This window comes from Centropristis striata, chromosome 23 (genome assembly GCF_030273125.1).
Source record: "Centropristis striata isolate RG_2023a ecotype Rhode Island chromosome 23, C.striata_1.0, whole genome shotgun sequence".
In the NCBI taxonomy this organism is placed as follows: Eukaryota; Metazoa; Chordata; class Actinopteri; order Perciformes; family Serranidae; genus Centropristis; species Centropristis striata.
Genome location: NC_081539.1, coordinates 23,462,199 through 23,470,538, shown reverse-complemented (window position 1 = coordinate 23,470,538; position 8,340 = coordinate 23,462,199). Strand labels below are relative to the sequence as shown.

The window sequence follows — 8,340 nt, the reverse complement described above, 5'->3', positions numbered from 1 at the left end:
TTAGCTAAAACTTTCAGATAAACAGTTGAAATGGTTAGCTAAAACTATCAGATAGCCAGTTGAAATGGTTAGCTAAAACTATCAGATAAACAATTGAAATGGTTAGCTAAAAGTAACTGAAAAACAGTTGAAATGGTTAGCTAAAACTATCAGATAAACAGTTGAAATGGTTGTGGTTCCTAAAGTCCTTAAAACTAGATTGGGAGCCAGAGCCTTCAGTTATCAAGCTCCTCTCTTGTGGAATCATCTCCCAGTCTCAGTACGGGAGGCAGACACCCTCTCTTTATTCAAGAGTAAACTTAAAACTTTCCTCTTTGACAAAGCCTATAGTTAGGGCTGGCCGAGGCCTGCCTTGGACCAGCCCCTAGTTATGCCGCTATAGGCCCAATGTCGGGGGACACGATACACCGGGGCCCTCTTTCTCTCTGTCCCAATAATACATGACACAAGCTTTTATTTTCCCAGAGTACTCGCACTTTTCTCTGCTCTCTCTTCACAGGGTGTGGAGCTGTGGTCCTGCTCCATCACTCCTGCTGGTCTCACTGCTGTGGATCTGGTTTGGCCCCAGATGGGAATGCTCCTCTCCTGGTCCACTCACTATCACTACTGGCCAATGGTGGCGCTTCATCACCTGCTGCTGTGCCCCCCCCCCAGAACTCCTGCTCCTCTCTCTCCCTCTCTCTCTCTATTGCCCCCCCCCCCCCCCCCCCCCCCCCAACCTCTATCTACTCTATTCTACTCTGTTGACCTGCCCTGTACAACGACATCTATTGCACGTCTGTCCGTCCTGGGAGATGGATCCCTCCTCTGTCGCTCTCCCTGAGGTTTCTTCTTCTTTTTCCCCTGCTAAAAGGGTTTTTAAAGGAGTTTTTCCCTGGCCGATGTGAGGGTCTAAGGACAGAGGGTGTCGTACCATGTACAGTCTGTGAAGCCCTTTGAGGCAAATCTGTGATTTGTGATTTTGGGCTATATAAATAAAATTGATTTGATTTGATTTGATTTGATTTGAAATGGTTAGCTAAAACTATCAGATAAACAGTTGAAATGGTTAGCTAAAAGTAACTGATAAACAGTTGAAATGGTTAGCTAAAACTATCAGATAAACAGTTGAAATGGTTTGCTAAAAGTAACTGATAAACAGTTGAAATGGTAAGCTAAAACTATCAGATAAACAGTTGAAATGGTTAGCTAAAAGTAACTGATAAACAGTTGAAATGGTTAGCTAAAACTATCAGGTAAACAATTGAAATGGTTAGTTAAAACTATCAGATAAACAATTGAAATGGTTAGCTAAAACTATCAGATAGCCAGTTGAAATGGTTAGCTAAAACTATCAGATAAACAGTTGAAATGGTTAGCTAAAAGTAACTGATAAACAGTTGAAATGGTTAGCTAAAACTATCAGATAAACAGTTGAAATGGTTAGCTAAAAGTAACTGATAAACAGTTGAAATGGTTAGCTAAAACTATCAGATAAACAGTTGAAATGGTTAGCTAAAAGTAACTGATAAACAGTTGAAATGGTTAGCTAAAACTATCAGGTAAACAATTGAAATGGTTAGCTAAAACTATCAGATAAGCAATTGAAATGGTTAGCTAAAACTATCAGATAAACAATTGAAATGGTTAGCTAAAACTATCAGATAAACAATTGAAATGATTAGCTAAAACTATCAGATAAACAGTTGAAATGGTTAGCTAAAACTATCAGATAAACAATTGAAATGGTTAGCTAAAACTATCAGATAAACAATTGAAATGGTTAGCTAAAACTATCAGATAAACAGTTGAAATGGTTAGCTAAAACTATCAGATAAACAATTGAAATGGTTAGCTAAAACTATCAGATAAACAGTTGAAATGGTTAGCTAAAACTATCAGATAAACAGTTGAAATGGTTAGCTAAAACTATCAGATAAACAACTGAAATGGTTAGCTAAAACTATCAGATAAACAGTTGAAATGGTTAGCTAAAACTATCAGATAATCAGTTGAAATGGTTAGCTAAAACTATCAGATAAACAGTTATGGTTAGCTAAAACTATCAGATTAACAGTTGAAATGGTAAGCTAAAACTACAATTGAAAATGTTAGCTAAAAGTAATGGAAAAACAGCTGAACTGATTCGCTTAAAGTAACGGATAAGTTAAAATGATTAGCTAAAAGTAACAGATAAACGGTTAAAACTGTAGCTTAATGGTTTAAATCTGAAATACGCTTCCTGCTACTTATGTCGTTTGTGAGAAAAATGGGCGGTTTTAGCAATGTTTGAAAGAAACTGATAACTTCATGGTCACACATTAGCCGGTCGTGCATTAGCCGGTTGCATTAGCTGGTAGCGACGGCACAAAGTGTTGAACTGAGGTCAACAGAAAGGGGCCATATTGACCCGTTAAAACGACGCATATCGCCACCCAGTGTTGGGGAGGAGGACACATTCCCGTCGATTATTTGATTTTCTCAGTTGCATGTAAACTGGTACAAGGACAGAAGTCTTATTAGATGCCAATATCGATTTTTAAGCATAGCTTGATTAAACTGTGCATGTAAACGCACTGTGCATGTGCAGTGAAGCAGAAGGAATAAATGAGATAGAGTGATATTATGATAGAGTAACTCTAATGTCACCATACTGACACAACTTCTAAGTACTGGTGGACGCTGATGTCATATGACAACTAATGTAACTCAAGTGTTTAGCCTATATTGCATCAAACATTCACATTCAATAACTACAGATGGGATTTGACAAAATAGGAAAACTAAATATGTGGGTCTCAGCTACTGTTTGACCTGGATGCTGTTACATTTGTGGGTTTGGATTTTCACCTCATCATTGTTCACATAAACACTTCAGTGTCACACAGTCCTGAGTGTTATGCTGTACTCTTGTCACACCTGTGACTTTCCCAGGAGACCGTGATATCAGCATTAGTCTCTGAGACCTTGTGGTGCAACGGTAGCGCGTCTGACTCCAGATCAGAAGGCTGCGTGTTCAAATCACGTCAGGGTCAAAGATTTTCACACTTAATTAATTCATTGTTATATTCAAAAGTATACCTAACATCTCATAATTCATTACTAGTGTTGACAATGATGTTGTGATTCCTTTCAGTTGTCAACTGTTACACATTGTGGATTTATTTTAGCTGAGGCCCTTTCCAAACCAGAAATATTCTTAATTGAACTGTGTCATTCGTCTATATCAGGGATGGGCAACTTGACGCCTGGGGGTCGCATACGGCCCGCAACCTCACTTGAAGTGGCCCTCATTACAACTACATGCATTCAAGCATGAAATCTTAGAAGTGCAGTGTAAAAATGCACAAAATTACTTCTTGTAATTAATGTTGGTCTGCAGTTCTTGCACTAAAAAAAAAGAAATCACAGTAAGTGGTTATTTTGATTTTCTTCAAACCTTTTATATTCCTATTTATACTGTTATACATGCATTTCAGCATTAAATATGTTAAGTTACTGCACTGTAAACATATTAGAAATTGCAGTTTCCAGTGCACGGTCCTATATGTGCCCCCCTCCAGCATTTAAGTTGCCCATTCCTGATGTGTATGGATGAAATCTCTCTTACATCAATTCCAAAGTGAATATGACTTAAGTTAAATTAATTTGCACATGCATGGGGTTGTTTCCTTCATAATATCCTGGGCTGTGAAGCTCCATCACACAAACTGTAAGATATACTTTATGTCATATGTAACCCAACACACATTACAGGCTGAAAAATAACTATCCAGTTAAACTAAATACTCACAGACAATTTTCATTATCCATCTATAAAAGTAAGAAGCGTCTGTGTGTGTGTGTGTGTGTGTGTTGTTGTTGTTGTTGTTGATAAATGCATTGAGGAAACCTTTAAAATTAAATTATCTGACTCCAACACACAATCCTCACCTATTTTTCTGTTCCGATCGTTTCATGGGGAATGATGAGCAGATGTCCGAGTTCTCAGTTTAACTTCATTTTATTACAATATGTCAAGAAATGTGCAGTTACAGAGTCTCTGGGTTCAAACTACATGTCCCTGACATCACATTAGGCTGGTCAGTTCATGAGGTCTGGACCAGTCTACTTTCCCTTGAACCCTTTTTATAACCTAACAGAGAAGTCACCTCCTCGATCCGTTGATTTGTCAGTTTATTGCATACGTGGACACGTCATGTCAGAGAAGACAGTTATCTTTTCTTCTCAACACACCAAATCTGTGACCAGACCTGTTAACAAAACTTTCAAAACATAAACTCCTGCCTTGATAGGACTTGCAAAGATATTATTGGAGACACAGATTTTGCAACAAAACAATAAAACATAAAATATATCTTTTTGTGATTATAGAATCTTACTCTAAGTAGGACAGAGAAAGTTTAAGCAGATGAAATAAATGTGTTTAGAGTAATCATAGTTTTAAAACAATATTAGCACTTGATCATTGTATCAAAATATCTTGCATGATTAATCTATAAATGCACATACACAGTTAGTGAATTACGCATGCATAGATAGTGACCTGCGCCAATCAGATAGTGACCCCCATACAAAGAGACAGACAACAGAGACAGAACTAGAAAATTTCCTCTGGGGAAATTCTGAAAGGGCCACGGGGGCTACTGCCGGTGTGTGTACACTATGATGAGATTCTTCAGAGATTTCAAACTATGCCCTTTAACCTCAAAATGTGTGTGTGTGAGAGTGAGTGTATTTGTGTGTGAGTGTGTGTGTAGCGAAAATCGCATAAAGTTACCTGTGTGTGTGTCTGTATGTGTGTGTGTGTGCATGCGTGTGTGTGTTTGAAGCATGTGTATGCATGTGTGAGGAGTGTGCGTGTTTACGCGCATGTGTGTGTGTGTGTATCTGTAACTGTAATCACATCAAAGATCAAAGGCAATCAGATCAAAGCAATCAACATAATTAACTGACACCTGTTCCAGTGACAGCAGAGGTGGACAGACTGCAATTTCTGTCCTCGAACAGAAAGCATTTTTGGCAAAACCATAATACCTATCATTGATCCAACTTCAATTTGAGCGTCCTGAGTTCTTTCTGAACGTCTACATATGTTTGTTTTTTTTAAGAAAAATGAAAAAATAGCTTTGTTAGAGCGATCTAAAAAAACTGTTAAATGTCAGACAGCTCAGAAATCTTCCTGCGTTTTTAATATGGGAGCCAATGAGGCTGTTGGTGGGTGTTGGTGGTGCAAAACGAAAAATTTGTATTCTGTCAAGAAAAGTAATAGCACACCGATCCCGATCAAACCGCACATTTTGATATATTATTTGTCCTGCAACTCTTCAAGTTGTAGGACTAGTAGCGGGACAGGAAGAGGAAGAGAAAAAAGAAGAGAAAAAATCCACAGTATAACAGTAGTTATCCCTACACTGATCCCATACAGCTATTGCTGTATGGGATCAGTGCTCGGTGCGATTGCCCCAAGGCCCTAATAAGAGATTATTCTAACAGTGTGTGTGTGTGTGTCTAGGGCATATCTCTCTGACTGTTAATCAGACTGACCTCAGATTTCGTAAGTGGCTTGCTCATGGCACGAAGGTGTGCATCCTCGATTTTGAAGATTTGAAGATTTTTCAAAATATCATTATTTACGTAGGACGTGTTGCGGCATTGCACTGTTTCTGATCGGACGCCTTTTAGGGGAGCTCCACCCCATTGTGTGATTGGCCTACACCTGGTCAGTAACACAATTCACTCTGGATTTCCATGCCTGACTCATCTCATCTGGAAGTCTATTTAGCCTACCTATCTTTAGGAGTTTTAAAGTGGCTACAAGGTTCGATTTTCCAATATTATTCTTATAGTTTCCAGTGAATATCAATGTTCAATGTGTATGTGCTGGATGGTGTGGTACCTTATGAAAAGTCAGTGTTTTATGGAGTTGCAGATGTTGTAGTGGTCTGCATGTAATGTGCAAATTCTGTTATTCACATACATCTGTTTGTGCTGCATGTAAACTTATTCCCTCCTATATCTGTCTCTGTATATATATGTCTAACCATGTTGAATGATTAAGTTTCTTTTTCTTAAAATCTGTGTCTCTTTATATCTCAATGTACATCCATGTATTACCCAATATACACTTTGTATATTAACACTACGCAAGACTATTACACCTCATTGTACATCCCACTTTCACACAACCTCATTTGGCCATAATTGAAAAATCTACTTAATCTCCCACTATACAAATACATACTTCCTACGGGCACTGCACTAGCTCAGTGGTTCTCAAATGGGGGTACGTGAAGGCACTCCAGAGGGTACGTGAGATTTTAAAATATACATTTAAAAAGTAGCATCCATACAAAAGTCCTTTAAAAATAATTATCAAATAAATGTTTTAGGAAAATATAAGTATAAATTCATAAAATTAATTTCATATTCAGTAGGCTATTCAATTTCATGATCCTAAAAACCCAGAGTCTCCCCCATACCAGGATGGTTCGACCCAACCTGTCATATGCCACCTGTAAAAAACACGGAGGGACAAGTGGCAAAGAAGGCCAAAATTCCATCTGTATCTTGAAGATTATGTTTTAATTGGATTTACGTGAACAAGTTGCAACCCACCCTAAATTGTTCAAGAGAGACCACTACAAATGAGCAGTGTCACATATTGGAGTTTTAAATGGTTCATTTTATAGTTATAGAATCACTACATTTTAGTGATGAGAGATATTTGCAATAAATTTAGTCATGGATTATTAACATTTAAAATGGTTTTTTTTTTTTTTTTTTTGTCAAATGTTTGAATTTTGTATGTGTTTATCAGTTCCAATGTTTAATAAATCAGACACTGATGGCACAGCGCTCTGTTTTTGACTCTTTTTTTTCAACCAAAAATGCTTTGCCCTGGTTAGGGGGTACTTGGCTGAAAAAATATTTCACAGGGGGTACATCACTGAAAAAAGGTTGAGAACCACTGCTCTAGTAGATATAAAAAGTAGATGAAATGTGTTGCAATGTGGTTTGATGAGACCCTCCACAGTAGATGTTTTCATGTGTTTCTGGACAAGCCATGTATGTAGTCTGTATTTACATTGGGCATCAATGCAGAGGTCGTAATCTTCAGAGTTCTGTCATTAAAAAGGAATGACCCCGACGTGATTTGAACACGCAACCTTCTGATCTGGAGTCAGACGCGCTACCGTTGCGCCACGAGGTCCTCTGCATTTACTTGACCGTAACAAGGCTTTATAAAACTGTGAAAGACTATAATCATAGGCTTTATTTATTTGTCATCGTTGAGATCATTAAGTTACAAATAAAACATGTCGAAATGCGACACATGTAAAACAGCGTTCCTTCCTCCCACGTGAGTCTCGTGGATAACTGAATATACATGTTATGACCGCGACCATAATGTTTATTTTCTTCTTCCTTATCAATGAGATTTTCCCCAGTAATTTCAGCCTGCGTCAGCACCATGGACAGCTGTCAACACAACAGCTGGCTCACACACACACACCGACTGCTGTGGCTGTCGTAAATGCTGCGTACTGAACGCGCATGTGCAGGACGCAGTCGTTTTAAATCGCCATTCACACGCTGGAGATATCTCAGATTTAGATTGTAGATTTAGTTTGGATAGAATGGATCAATTTAATAAAAAAATGTTAAACCTCAATAGAACATGTAAAAAAACATTTTCTTATCATTTAATTACATTTTTTATTATATATAAATGTAATTACATTTCTTGAAAACATCATTTTACTGATATAACACACGCACGCACACACACACACACACACACACACACACACAAATTTACCAATAATAATGAAAAAGATATGAAAATTATATATCAATGTGTTGGTCATGAGTGACCTTAAAAGGTCATATATATATGTTGTATATATACCTGTAAGGGACTTTGTTCCTTATTTAAGGTTTCAACTTAAGTTACTTCCTCTTTATTTATGTTGACACCTGACATGTAAAGAAGATATATTACCATGTATCTGTTTAAATAAAATGTAAAAAAAAATACTGTTCATTTTAATCGCGCAATTGTTAACTGATTGAAAATAAGAAGTATCCTGGTATTGTGCATGCTGGCTATCACTCTCTTTTTGTATAGATGTGAGTCATGTGAATAATGCTGTGTGCTTCCTCTATGATGAGTCAAAGTGTCTGCTGTGTGTCTGGGGCCCATCCCAGCAGGTTCTCATCTGGAACACTTATTCTCTGCTTTCTTATGATTCAAACATTCTCATTTCGATGCTTGGAGTTTCCTGAGCCAACTGCTGTGTTGTGTTGACGTCATGATGAAATGACTTGCGCCCCAGTGTCCAGTAGTCTCATAGCAAA

At 37.7% G+C, this 8,340-nt stretch overlaps 2 non-coding genes across 2 annotated transcripts; one reads left to right on the top strand and one right to left on the bottom strand.

The window, feature by feature from the left end:
• Window positions 1–2,942: 2,942 nt before the first annotated feature.
• On the top strand, window positions 2,943–3,014 carry trnaw-cca (transfer RNA tryptophan (anticodon CCA)). The gene has a single exon. It is a non-coding gene; the product is annotated as a tRNA-Trp (tRNA).
• Window positions 3,015–7,120: 4,106 nt separating this feature from the next.
• On the bottom strand, window positions 7,121–7,192 carry trnaw-cca (transfer RNA tryptophan (anticodon CCA)). The gene has a single exon. It is a non-coding gene; the product is annotated as a tRNA-Trp (tRNA).
• Between the last annotated feature and the right edge of the window lie 1,148 nt (window positions 7,193–8,340).